Here is a 15,144-nt window from a genome sequence, read left to right as displayed (position 1 = left end):
CATTAGCCCTATTCAGACATTATATAGTTCCTGCATTCAGGAATCTGTACACTCATTCTTGATTTATGTGTGAATGGTTGTACCTGTGTTCATTTTAAAAGTGAATCTGGCTACAGGCCCCCTGAAGTGCAGGATACCTGAAAAGTACCTGCATTCAGCAGAACATATGAATAACTGTACCTGTGAGCAGATCTATTTCTGTGTTCACTCTGTTCACAGATCATTGAACATAGGAAGCTGCCTTATACCAAGTCAAACCCTTGGCCCATCTAGGTCAGTATTGTCTACAGTCTCTGGTGGCAGCTCTCCAAGGTTATAGGCAAAGATTTCTTCCTGCCCAAGCTGGAGATACCAGGGATTGAACTTAACACCTTCTGCATGAAAAACCGATGCTCTGTCACTGAGCTATGGCCCCATCCCCATCCCATAATGTGTGAATAGGACTAAGGGAATTGTACCCCCTCCCCCCCACCCGAGAGTGCTCTCCTCACTTCATTTAGTGCTCCTGAATCTTTCAGCCCACCTGATGATCTCCAGGAGCTTTCACAGACAGCAGGCTTTACCACAGGTTTACTGCAAGGCTTTACTGCAAACTCAAAGTTGTCCCCCAAACCTAATGCATTTCACTAAAGTGCAGCGAAAACCCCGAATTGTGTGTGAGATGCTTCCCTATAGCTTGCAGCGACCTCAGGGTAAATCAGCCCGATATGTGAATACACACACACCATACACACCATATACACACCAGAGGAGATACAAGCTAAAGGGCTTTAAAAGCCCAGGTGCTAGCAGAGTAGTGCAGAAAATCAGCTGGGGATTATGCCAAGACTCATCTCTGTGAAGCCTTCAAACATTAATGAACCTAATGACCAAAGTTAGGTGGTGGTGGTCAGCTGGTCATGGGCTCTTTCAGAGATGTTACTTTCTGTCTGGAGAACAACAAAAGCATCAGGTCCTATTCTGAAGCTAGACTGGGCCACGTAGAGTAACACAAAGGTTTTACTTAAACAAAGGCTTGGTAAGCTGTTTAGAAAAGCTCAGCAGGCCTCATGTTGCTTTACTGGCTACCAATAAGCAGGAGCCTTCTGCAGAAGGCCTTGAGGCAGCTCTGCTTCATAGCTGGTCTAACTTGAAGTAAATGTGGCTGAACTGAGATTGCAGGATGGGCTTGGATGTTGAAGGGGGAGCAGGAGTGGCAGTGGACAGTAGCCTCTATGATCCACAGACCTTTGACAATTGAAGAGGGGCTGCAGCCGTCAGCGTCCCTGCATGGAAGGCTGCTTAGCACAGTGGACTCAGCCATGGAGCGGGGAGCAAATTTTGCATCTCAGCCCCAGTGGCCTTTGTTTGGGGATTATGGGAGTTGAAGTCCAATTACATCTGCGGGCCCAACATTGAGAATCTCTGCTATAGAGTATCCAGGGTCATGTGGTGTAGTTATTCCCATAGAAGAAGGAGGACTTGATACCATTTTATGTGGGCTGCCATCATCTTATTTGTTATTTCTCTTTGTAAACTGCCCTGAGCCATTTTTGGAAGGGCGGTATAGAAATCGAATTATTATTATTATTATATTGGGTACTAATAAACCTTAGAGCCATACCACACATAGAGCTCTATGCTCATGTTTGGTGTGTAAAGTTCACAAATTACCATGGAAATTCAACTACACGGGGAATTAAAAACCTAATAAGTTGGTCATAGTGGAGAAAAGAATAGAGCATATTAATCTTGTAGATGATGGTAATAACTTTGTCTGACTGTGATTCTTATTGTAAATTATGAAGGCAACAGCTCAGTCATTTACCCTGAGTCACTTGCAGACTGGCCCCACCATCAGTATACCAACAAAATTAAACTTGTACAGGTCTATCTAAACAGAGAAATCCCTGCCTTCTTAGTGCTTCCACTTCACACTTCCAAATGTAAACCCATAGTGGGCAACACACGTGCATTGCATTTTGGAAAGCAGATTTCTTATTAGAGCCATGGGAATCTCTGCTATCATTACTAAAAACTCAGTGCTAGGTTTCTGGCCAGATATGCCAGGAAACATTAGGGCTGTATGCCTAAATAGCTTTGATTCCAGAAAGCACATTACAAGCTGTTTATTAGGTTTCCTAAGTCCATATAGGTTTTCTATGTCCACAAGCAACTCAAGAGTGCATGGGCTGCCAGTGGCTCATAGGCAGGCAGTGTTCACATCGAGGCATCATTTGTATGTGAATGTTGATGCTTCCCTCATGGCTCCCATGATTTCTGCAATTCTGCAGTGGCCATTTCTGCAGTGGCCATTTTTTTGCCACTCTGGTGTAAATTGTAGTAGCCATATTGATGGGCTCCATGTGGAACTGCTAACAGAAATCATGCCAAATGAGCACTTCTTGGCTACCATGGGGACCACTGGCTAATGGGAACATTCTTCTGGTTACTTCTCATGTCAGCAATGCTGACAGGGAGGTACTACACAGGCATGGAAGGGAAGTATGACTTGTGCCCATCCCACAACTTGCTTTGTCAAACCTGAATGGTGCAACATAGGAAGTTGCCTTATACCAAGTCTGAACATTGGTCCATCTAGCTCAGTATTGTCTGCATTTACTGCAAGTGGCTTCTCCGAGGTTTCAGGCAGGACTTTCTCTCAGCCTATCTTGGAGATGCCAGGGAGGGAACTTGGAACTGTCTGCATGCAAAGCAGATGCTCTACCATTGAGCTATGGCCCCATCCCATGGGACCAAAGTTGTGGAAGCAGAATCACAAAGGTCACTGGAGATCCTAACTCTGCTAACTGGTAGTCTTAGCTCATTTGACAAGAGTCCCATCTCCCTCCTGGGTTCCTATGATAGGTAAATTGCACTGAAATCCCATGAAAAGGTATTAAAAGGTCCTGAAAATGCATTGGTAACTTCTATACCCAGCATAAGCTGTATGAAATATTATGCCTTGCTGAATCTTCTTTTTACAGGTGATGTAGCAACATATACATCATCTGAAAGAATAACCCCTGTTTGGATTTTCTCCCAAAGTTTTCCTTTCATCATTTGGTGCATTTGCTTTCTGTGTAGAAATGGCAGGGAAATAGTGGTAGCGAGGAAAAGAGCAGTGCAATTTTGACTTCATACTGGAAGCAGTAATGTTAAGGATGTTCATTCATTTCAGCATGAAAGAAAAACTGAACCGGATTGGACCCATTCAAAGAAAGAAATGAAAAACTGAACCGAATTGGGCCCATTCATTTCTTTTTAAATCCAGTTTTTCATCTGTTGTGAAATTAATGAAATGCAGCTAATTTCAGAACCCGCTAATCATTTTTGGAGTGGTAGGCTTATCTCATAGCATCCTAGAATGGCAAGCTTCCTCATGGTTCCTCTCAAGGTTCTGAACAAATCATACTTTCCTATTACATCCACATATATGGAACTGTGGTTTGTTCAAACCAAGTAAGTTCATAAACACAGCTTACAAACCACAATTTGATATCATTTTTGTGAAGTAACTCTGGTTTCAGCAAACCCCAGATCTCCATGTTTAGACATAACAAATCATGAGGGGCAAATCATTAGAAGCTCTAATGTTTCCCACCTCATGTGCAAAAGAGGCAGGAAGCAGAGGGGCAGTGTATGAACTTGTGCTCATGCACTCTCATCACAACATAACTGTGATTGTTGTGACACACTATATTAAAAGTTGGTTAGGCTTATTAGTTCAACTACGATGGACAGAACTTCTTATCGCCATTTCTATGCAGAGGCAGGCACACCTAAGTTCACTGAAATAAGTAGGCTCAGTCCAGGAGTGGCTAACCTGAGGCCTTCCAGATACTGTTGGACTGCAGCTCCTATCACCCCCAGTTACAATAAATTGTGGTAGAAGATGATGGGAGTTTTAGTTCAACAACAGGTAAAGAGCCTCAGGTTGGCCAACCTTAGCTTGGGTATGCCTAACTCTGCATAGGATTGTTAAACCCAATGATGTGGTAGCTAATAGTCGAAGCAACATCAAAATACAAGTTTATTGTTTGGTAGCTACTACATACAGCTGGTCCAGAATCAACCTCATGAAGCCTAATCTAAGGCAGAAACTTGGCGCCACTTTCATCCTGCTTGCCAGTTGACTTCTGATCATATCTGCTATTAGATCTATGTCTGGATAGCCAATAGGCCTGATTTATGAGCTCTTTGTTCCCATCCGCCATGATTGCCTCCGGTCAAAGGGATCCCAGATCTACTGAAGGCAGTGCACAATGACAGGAATGCTTTATGAAAAAGAAAACCCATCTATGCTGTATGTGCCACATTCCGGAAATCTGTAGTCTTGCTAGAAACTATTGCCTCATCGTATCTTACATAGCTCTGTACAAGAGGGCTTTATTTCATTTTCCATGAAGAAAAATAATCTATCTGAGGAAAAAACTACCAAATCCGCACTTTTCATTTCAGGGACATGATATATTTTACCCGATGTGACTGCATTTTAAAGTGAACAAAAAAGTGAGGGAGATGGCATATATCTGTGCAAGCACTACACAGCGGAAGGGTTCACCTTAAGAAGAGTTCAAGAAGAAACTTGAAAGAAACGTGGAAATCCTCAAGAGAAAAGCCCAACCAGAGGGCAAAATAATGGCCTTGTATCTCCAAAGAATTGTATCATGCTTTACAATATTTATGGAAGGAGGTTTATCGTTATAAGCAGGCAAGCAAGAGGATAATAACAGGAATAATATTCCCTTTTGAGAATAAATGAGGATGGAGGTTCTACTGTTTGCCTGGCACTGGAGCTCAAAAACATGAAAATAAAACATCTGAAGATCAATGTGAAAATGTAAAGGAATAAATCTCATTTGATTTATGCATGTTTCTCCTTTCTTTCTCCCCACCCCTAATGTGTAGCCCGGGGAGCAAAATGATGATGCGTAATGAGTTAGTGTGAGACGTGTATAAATAAATGTACTGTCAATTTAGAAGGTTGTTTATTTTATACTGCCTGTGTATTCCACACCGAATGATAGAGAGAAGGGAGAGAAGGAGAGAGAAGAGAATGAATTAACATACTGAGGCAGTAGTGGTGGTTATCCCTTTAAATTCTTTTTCTTTTCTTTTCACTTGGGTGTACTTCTTTTTTCCTTCCCCCTCTAACTTCAGAGAATAAGGACATTTTTATTTATTTATTGTTTTTTATTGTTAGATTTATATACCACCTTTCATTAAAAACAATCCCAAGGCGGTTTGTTGCAATAAAATGCAATAAAATACAAGGCAACATGAAGCCTCACATGATCTGGCAATATTCGCTTCTTTCTTCAGATGCAAGTGTGTGAGACAAATTGCATGCCCAAACTGATGTGCATTTAATGTACTTGATGTCCCTTATGAGTGGTCAGTGGAAATCTGAAGGGAATCCTTTTTGCAGCCACTTCCATGTCGTGGAATCCAATTCACAGGCTCCACGTCCCTAGAACCTAACATGAGGGTCGGAAGACCCCTCATGCAAAGTGTTAATTTACAAAGGACAGGATCAAAAGGGCCATGCAGGGAAGTTTCCAGGCACAAAGTAGGGGTTTGATGCCCCCTTCTGACCTTAGTCCTTCATTCCACTCAACAAGCTGCTCCCCAAACTCAGGCGATCTTTGGGAATGGTCTTGCAGTCAGTGGGAGAACAAGCTGCAACCAGGGAAAAAACCACAAGGGAAGCTCTAGGTCATACAGGGAAGCACGTGCACATCTCCATAAGGCATCTTTGGATCTTGGCCAAATTCTTGGGTGAATAGTACATTTTCCAAGCAGCAAAACAGCCCTAAGATAGTGTGTCAAAGCATATAAATAAAGCAACTAGCATCTCTAATACAATGGCCCTAAGCATTTGAAACTGACAGCCTTCAACTCACATTAAACATGATCAGGTCCAGAAGTAGGTAAACATATATACTCCGATTGCAGGAAGGTGTGTGAGTGTATTCCCCCACCCTCCACCCATGGTTGATGGATCTAGTGTAGGGTTAGGAACATAGGAACATAGGAAGCTGCCATATACTGAGTCAGACCATTGGTCTATCTAGCCCAGTATTGTCTTCACAGACTGGCAGCCGCTTCTCCAAAGTTGCAGGCAGGAATCTCTCTCAGCCCTATCTTGGAGAACCCAGGGAGGGAACTTGAAACCTTCTGCTTTTCCCAGAGCGGCTCCATTCCCTGAGGGGAATATCTTATAGTGCTCACACATCAAGTCTCCCTTTCATATGCAGCCAGGGCAGACCTTGCTTAGCTAAGAGGACAAGTCATGCTTGCTGCCACAAGACCAGCTCTCCTCCACAGCTGGCTCAGCTTGATGGGCGAGTTGGCTCAGCTTGACGGAACCAGGCCCGAGCCAGCCCAGGCTACTCAGCAGATGGGCAGTGGGGGTGGAGGGGAGCCACTGCCACCTCTGCTGCCCCCCCCCCCATGGCTGCTGCTGCAGCCAGCAGAAACACTTTTAAAGTATTTTTTTAATACCCCTCCTGCCCGATCTACCTTTAGAGAAGCCCCCCTGCCCCCATTTACTCTTTACTGGTAAAGGGAAATTCTCACTGGATTCCCATTTACCAGTACCCCTCTGAGCCCTTTTGAATAGGTTCAGTTTTAACCTGAACCGGGTCCGGTTCGATGGTGCTGGAGTGGGTCGGCTCAGCTCGAATCCAGTTTGGGTTTGAGCTATCTAGCTTTTCTGGTTTCGTGCACATCCCTAGTCTAATGTTTGCGTACTGAGGAACATAAGAACAGCCCTGCTGGATCAGGCCCGAGGCCCATCTAGTCCATCATCCTGTTTAACACAATGGCTCACCAGATACCTCCAAGAACCCCACAGGCAAGTTGTGGGGGCATGCCCTCTCTCCTGCCATTGCTGGTCTGCAACTGATATTCAGAGGCACCTTGCCTCCGAGGCTGGAGGTGGCCTATAGCTACCAGATTAGTAGCCATTGATAGACCTGTCCTCCATGAATTTTTCTAATGTGTGAAAAAGTAACTCTTGACTGTAATGGAAGATGAACAGGAACTCATGCATCTTCCCTATAATACTTGTATACAGGTTTCCCTACTCACAAGTATACCCAGTGGTTCAGGCCTTTTCACAGTCCATGGATACCTGATGAACTACAGGTCTCAGAATCCCTCTTCCTTTGATGAAACCAATGCCACACTTTCAAACAGAATCATGAACATTTCCCAAAAGACTGTTGCAGTCGTATTTTCCTGCACATTTATATAGGGGTGAAGTAATCTACCCTATGAATTTCTTTGGAAACCACATATTGACCCAGACAGAATTTACTGTCGTAGACATGCATACTTATTTGTATTGCAGCATATGGCTTTATACGAGATGCTACACATTCTTAATTGTCACATAAACATAGTGACTTTTTGAATATGTAGTATGCAGATTGCAAGGGCAGCCATGACTCTGGCAAACCTGGCAGACTGATGACTACTCAGTTCCTAACTGTTCAACACATCCTTAATTAGAAAATAGCTGCAAGTTACTAAGTTCTAGAAAGGCAGGTGGACATTTTAAGATGGATTTAACTACTTCCTTGATGGTTACAGCCCTTCTATATAGTGCTTTTGTGAACTGGTTGGGTACACCGCATCCTTGGGAGATATGACCTGCCCTCAAGAAAAAAACCTAAAAAGGATGGAGTTTAGGACCTGGGAGGGCCATGGGGTCAACCAATCTGCCATTGAGTGGGTGGGGTGGGACTGTACCTGGGAGAAGAGTATATGTCTTCCTTTACAGGCTAGGAGATCCCAGGGGCAGACAAGGAAATGCAGTGGGAGATTGTCTGGAGGCTGCAGGGTATTTGGTGAGACTATGCCAGAAATGTGGGCTTCCCTGTAGAGAGCCATGCTGAGAGCTCAGTTAGTCATGAAGAAACAAGTCAGTTCCCACCTGGCCTGATGGTAATGGGGTGGTGTTACAATCCTAAGTGTGCCACATGAAATATATTTTGCAGACTGAGACAGTACCATCCTGTGACCCGATTTGCAGCTTGTGGGTGCTCATTGATCCAGCATTGTCACTAGAGGCTCAAATGGCCTCTGTGGCTTGGAGTGCCTTTTATCAGCTTCAGCTGATACATCAACTGCAACCTTACCTGGACAGAGATAACTTGGCACAGTTGCTCATGCTCTGGTAACCTCTTGCTTAGATTACTTCAACACATTGTGAATGGGGTTGTGTGTGAGCTGCCCAGAGAACAATTTATGGGGTGGCTAACAAATAAATTTTATATTTATTATTATAATTGTTTACACAGTCAGACAGGTGTTAATGACTGGTTTGTTTTATCCAGACATTGAGTCCTTGCCAAGAACCTGGGATGGCTGAATTTTATTGTCAATCTCGTTGTTGTTGTTATTATTATAGATAGCGCTGTAGAATATAGGCTGTTCCCAGTAAAGTTGCTTTTTGTAATTGGCCGATGGTGATTTCTGTGGCCCCTATGGTGTTGAGGTGCTCTTCAAGGTCTTTTGGAATTGCACCTAAGGTGCCAATTACTACTGGGATTATTTTGGTCTTTTTCTGCCACAGCCTTTTGATTTCAATTTGTAGATCTCTGTATTTTGTCATTTTTTCTGTTTCTTTTTCTTCTATTCTGCTATCCCCTAGTATTGCTATGTTGATTATTTTAACTTGTTTTTCTTTCTGCTTGACTACAGTTATATCTGGTGTATTGTGTGGCAGATGTTTGTCTGTTTGTAGTCGGATGTCCCATAATATTTTTGCATCTTCATTTTCTACCATTTTTTCAACTGTATTAAACCCTCTGTTTCTTTCTTCAAGTTGCCACTCTTAAGCCATTGCCAGGTCTTGATGATGTCTGATTTTCCACTTATATTGTGCAAATATTGACCATGCAGTGGCTTATATTTCCATTTTTCTGCTCGGTTCTTGACTTGTTCTTTCTTGTAGGCCTGCTTTGTTTCATTGGTGTTGAATAGTTTCTCGTTATTGACCATTTGAAGTGCATCTTCTTCACTGTCCTTGATATATTCTACAAGGCCTCTTTTCTCCTCCTCTGCTGTTTGATGGACTTGCAGCATTCCTCTTCCACCTGAGCCGTGAGGGAGGTATAGCCTTTCTACATCACTGCGGGGGTTCAGAGCATGATTGATCGTCATTATTTTCCTGGTCTTATGATCTAGTGTCTCTAGCTCTGCCTAGGTCCAGTCTATTATTCCTGCAGTGTATTTGATAACAGGTATAGCACAGGTGTTTATGGCTTGAATGATGTTCCCGCCATTGAGTTTGGACTTGAGGATTTTTCTGACTCTCCTGATGTATTCACTTCCAATCTTTCTTTTAACTTCAGTGTGTGCAATGTTATCAGCCCGGAAAACGCCAAAGTATTTGTAATGTTCTCTCTCTTCCAGGTTCTTGATGTTGCTTCCATTGGGCAGTTCTATTCCTTCTGTTTTTCTTATTTTTCCTCCATTCATTATTAATGTAAGCACACTTGTCTAGTCCAAACTCCATTGCTATATCGCTACTGAATATACGGACAGTGTTTCGCAGTGATTCGATTTCTGACTGGGACTTTCCATACAACTTCAGATCGTCCATGTACAATAGATGGTTTATTTTACTTGATGATTTAGATGTTTGGTATCCGAGGCCTGTTTTGTTTAGTATTTGTGAAAGTGGGGTCATGGCGATTACAAACAACAGAGGGGATAGTGAGTCTCCTTGGAAAATACCTCTTCTAATGCTAACCTGTCCAAGTGTCTCGCCATTTATTGTTAACCGTTATGGGATTGTCCCATAATTTCCCCCAGAATTGCACTGTTTCTTCTTTATTTGGTGTTTCTACGTTTCTTGAAGTTTCTCCTTCTATGCTTTGGTAGAAACGTCTCTGCTTCGACTGGAATTGGAAATTCTGCCTGTGTTGTGTAATTCTTCCTTCGTATCTGCTAATCTTCTTTGACACTGCTGTAATTTGCTGCTTTATTATTTCCAGGACTTCTCTAATTCTCCTTGAATCTAGGTGGTATTTTTGGATCAGATACTGTTTGGTGTTTTCATTCTTCAGCTTCTTATCTTTCATATTTTTTCAATTTTTTTTTGGTTAAGTGATGTTTCTTCCAGTAACCTTGCAGTCTCCAGCCCTGGTTGCTCAACTGAAGATCCTGAGTCCTGTTGCCCACTTGCCACCAGATGTCCAGGGACTCCACACCTGGAGCGGTCCTTGTTGACCCGGGTGACGACCGATCCGGTATAGATTTATTAAAGTTACATCTCACCATATTGTTGATTGGAGAGGCACTCTTCGTCTGGCTCCTCTGGTGAGACCTGTCCAGTATGGTTGGACCTCTGGCATAGCTCTCACCTTCCTCAGAGCATGCAAGCCCCACAACCACGCCAAGGTAGTGCCTCACTGGGGGATGATGATGATGATTACTATTATTATTATTAGCCACCCCCTACCTGCCACCACATGGACACGTTCCCTCCTGGGGTCCAGATCCTGGCAGCTTCTCCCCACCTAGGGTTACAATGCACTGCCATATACCACACTTGTAAGCAAGAGGTCTTCAAATCGTCACCAGCTACCAGCAGCACAGGGATACAGAGAGTGCAGTGCCTGTTTCAAAATGGCGCCAGGCTGAGTCTGATGTTAGGATGCACCATTACAGTCAATGGTTGTAGGGGAGTGTACCACCTGCCCCATTTCCCCTTTTAAACTCCCTCACCAAGCAATAGGTACAAAATGGATGCCCTTACGTAGCCTTTGCTAGAAGAAGCAAAGAAATCAACCTTTATTGGCTATTAGAACAGTGATTGGCCACTAAGTCAATAGTGATCAGTCCACCAAAGATTTGTGGATTTCACATTATAATGATTGTGGGGCTTTGTTGAGTATACACTCCCTATACTATGTAAAAATGGGTTCTGTACTTGAAGCAAGAAATCAACCTATGTCAAAATGCTATGTCAAAAATGGGTTCTATACTTGAAGCAAGAAATCAACAAGAAGCAAGAAATCAACCTTTATTGGCTATTAGAACAGTGATTGGCCACTAAGTGAATAGTGACCAGTCCACCAAAGATTTGTGGATTTCACATTATAATGATTGTGGGGCTTTGTTGAGTATACACTCCCTATGCTATGTCAAAAATGGGTTCTGTACTTGAGGCTCTCTCTAGAGTGTTTCAGTTACTCTAAGTCATCTTCAGTAGCAGATTATGCATATCACAGTTAAAAGAGGTACTTGGCAAGGATGACTCTGTAAGCAAATCCAAAAGGGTCTTTTTGAAATGGAGATGGTTTCTTTCCCACTAGCTCATTAGTGAGCCTACATTTTACACAGCAGAACAATTCACAGAACATTGTCACTATCATCCAAAAGGAAATGTCTCCTCCCTCATTGCCAATAAAAGGCATTGCTTTCCTTCACTGTTTATTTCTTATTTTAATAAATCTTCAGTCTGTATTCATTTTCCAAAGAGGTGTAGACCATTATCCTGTGTCAGCATTCAATTCCATTGACATTATTATCCTTTATGTTTCCTTCTGTCTTATGCCACTTGACTTCTTCTCTGTTTCCATGTTTGGACTGGGTATTTATCAAAGGATGTTGGAAATTACCAGTGTCTCAATTTTGTTTTTCATCTGATTCATGCAGCACTTCTCGTAATGTGAAAAGCAGTTCATGAATTGCTCAAGAGCTGGCAAAAGAATAATTCAGTGCCCATTTCCATATAAATGGCCTCATTACTATGCAGGCCAGTGATAATTTATGAGGCTGGATTCTCGTTTGCAAACAGGGGTCCTGCTGGCAGGGTCCTTCTGTTTATAGGCAAGGAGAAAACAGTTTCACAAACTATTTAAGTAATATAGCCTTTCGACTGGTGAACGAGCACCTAACTCAGACCTTCAACAAAATGCTGATTAGACTTGGAGTGTTCAGAATCCAACTGGAGGGCATTTTCATATGAAACACACTATATTTTACCATCTTAAAATGTTGCAAAAGCTCGGCTCAAGATGTACTGCTAACAGAGTCCTATTAGGTATGGAGCTGACAAGGGTCTGAAATTCTCCACTAAAAAGGTAAGGGCAGGCGGGGGGGGGGGGAGGCTTTTAAAAGTCTGGGCCTTGATTCCATTCTAGTTAAAAGCAAGTAATTGCTCATGACAGCTGGTGGATACGGATGCTCACCCTCATGCACATCAAAAGTTGCATCTAGTCACATATAAATGAGCATTTCAGTGTGCATGGGGATGTGAGTGCACATCAGCTCCTGCGGAAGATGCGTGTTTGAAGGCTGCTTTCACACCTTGATGTTCCTTGCTGGATCAGTCTTGAGAGTACCAGTGTCCTAAAATGACTTTTATCTCATAGAGATGTAGAGCTATGCATGGTCTCACTCTATTTAATCTATCTATCTGTATAAAAGACTTAGGTGGTCCGTGACAAATGGTGCATGGCAAGCCCCGCCCACACAGTGCTTTACCAATCGGATGTAACAGAGCAGGAGCATTGTGGTGATTTGGCAGTGGGAATTCCATATGGAGATAGGGAAGAGGAGCCTGTGATGGTTAAGGTCAGTTGGAATGCTGCTGTTACTGGTGGGAAGATTGTGGAGGAGAGAAGAATCTATATATATTTATTTTATTTATTTTATTTTTGCATTTATATACCGCCTTTCGTTAAAAAGATAACCCCTTTTTCGATAAAAAGATATGTGGGCAGGGGTCTGCAAAAGGAGGTTGTAAGGGAGGAAAGAGCCCCTTTAGGAGAAGGAGGCTGCCACTGTGTGAATTAGATGAGGAAACAAGATGAACAAGATCTGCTAACTCAGGAAGGAAGAGAGAAAGAAAGAAAGAAAGAAAGAAAGAAAGAAAGAAAGAAAGAAAGAAAGAAAGAAAGAAAGAAAGAAAGAAAGAAAGAAAGAAAAAGGAGGGAGGGAGGGGAAGAAAGGCAGGGGAAGAGCAAGAAGAGGAGAGAGAGAAAAAGAAGGGAGGGGAAGAGAGGAAGAAAGAAGGGTGAGGGACAGGCCTGGGCCTGTCAGTGGTCTGAGGGGAACAAGTTGCCATAGTGGCAGCAGCAGCAGTGAAGAAGGGCCCGGTCAATCGTTACCACTGCTCGGAGCTACAGCCATTGGCAGAGGGAAGCAGGCAGGCAAGAAACAGGCCTGAGCCTGTCAGCATCCTGAGGTAACGGGCAGCCATGGTGGCAGCAGCGAGGAAGGGTCCAGTCAACTGCTGCTGCTACTCCTGTGGGGAGGAGCAGGGCTCAGGTGAGGGTGGGGGATGTCTCTGGGGTTAGGGGGCTGCGTCTTGGCCAATCGGCACTGGCAATGCTGCAGTCGTGACCAAGAGGGGTGAGGGGGATGGAACAATGGGATGGAAGAGCCAACCAAGAAGGGTGAGAGGATGAGGGGGATGGAAGCAACAGGATGGAGGAGCAGGAACACAGCTCAGGTGAGGGTGGAGAGAACCCTGAGGTGAAGGGGGTTTGGTGGGGGAGGGATGAGGGGAGCATTTTAGTTCTAGTGTGTAGATGCTCTCCACAGGTTAAGCTAGTACTGATACAACGTATGAATCAAATAATTTTTCATTATCATATTTCTCTCTTGGCATGATGTATTTTACTTTTGTGTCCAACATCATACAGGCATGAATTTCTGTTAACTGAGTAAATATGTTGCGGATTTCCTGAAGGTGATATTGACATTAGGTTTTTGAGATGTTTTCCATTGAGGCAGACATTAGATCAGTCCCAATCAGGTGCTCCGATGGTAGCAGCAGCTGACATCTGACAGCTCTGCTGGCTCTCCAATAATCCTCCATCTGAGGTAACCACCCCACTGTGCTTCATGAAAGGGCTGGCCCTGGCCTTTGCATTCAAATATTTTGCTCAGACTATGGGGGTACTGCTGCCCCCAGTAATATTCTCTGAGGGTCCCTCAGCCTTCAGGAAATATTTTGGGAGGCATTGCCTAACTTGTCCTTTTAATTTCAATGGCAGTACTTTGAGTAATTTCCCTGATCGTGTCAGCTAATTCCATTGTTTAAACCCTAAACATTGTGGCGCTGAAATGTCTGATCTCTTGTAAAGCTGAAATGAATCTCCCTATATGTACTTGATTTTTCAATGCATGTTCATAATGTAGGTTAATTAAGACAAAAGCTATAGTTTTCCATTTCAGTAACCGAAAGGGCTTGAAATCACATACACCCCCTTGATGTTTGTAATGGCACAGCAGGGAAGTAACTTGCCTAGAGAACAGGAGGTTGTTAGTTTGCATCCCCGCTGATATGTTTCCCAGACAATGGGGAACACCTATACTGGGCAGCAGCGATACAGGAAGATGCTGAAAGGCATCATCTCATACTACATGGGAGATGGCAATTGGTAAACCCCTCCTTTATTTTACCAAAGAAAATGACATGGCTCTGTGGTTGCCAGGAGTCAACACCAACTCAACGACACAACTGCACTTTATATAGGCTTATACATAAAACTAGATGGAGTAGTTAGCACAACTTTGTTAGTGATGTGCCGATTTCTGGGTTGCTGGGCATGGATTTTGCACCAGATTCTCACCCTTTAACATTCATATTAAAAATCAGAACTGCTGGAAAGTGTCTGCAAAGTTGGAAAAGTAGTTTTGGACAGCAGCCTAGATTTGTAATAAAATAAGGAAAAACCTGAGCTTCTGGAGTACATCTTTGGGACCAGGAAATCCAGTTAATGAGGACTTTATTACTTAATTGCTTCAAATACAGCATATATTTCAAAGGCATGTTGAATTGAAATTGTAGATAAAATCTGGTCATTTTTTTGGCCTTGAGAGTTCCTGATGAATATTAGAAAATATGTCTCAAACCCATTTTGGACATTTATCCACCTTCCTTGGCAAATGCCATTCATGAATGGTAAATGATGGAATTGTGGTGATTAGTCAAAGGCAACTGGTTAGTAGGGATGGGCAAACTGGTTCGGGGGTTCATGGTTCATGGTTCAGGGGTTTGACACTTTTGGGGTTGAACTGACCCCCCCCCAAAGTTTGGGGGGTTCGCAGACTGAAAATGCTTAATTTTTTAAAAAAATTGTTTACCTTGTACTCCTCTCAGGTGAGTTCCTGGAGGAGGCAGGGGGTCTGCAG

This window comes from Hemicordylus capensis, chromosome 1 (assembly GCF_027244095.1).
Source record: "Hemicordylus capensis ecotype Gifberg chromosome 1, rHemCap1.1.pri, whole genome shotgun sequence".
Lineage (NCBI taxonomy): Eukaryota > Metazoa > Chordata > Lepidosauria > Squamata > Cordylidae > Hemicordylus > Hemicordylus capensis.
The sequence above is the reverse complement of the archived record's forward strand: the minus strand, read 5'-3'. Positions refer to the sequence as shown.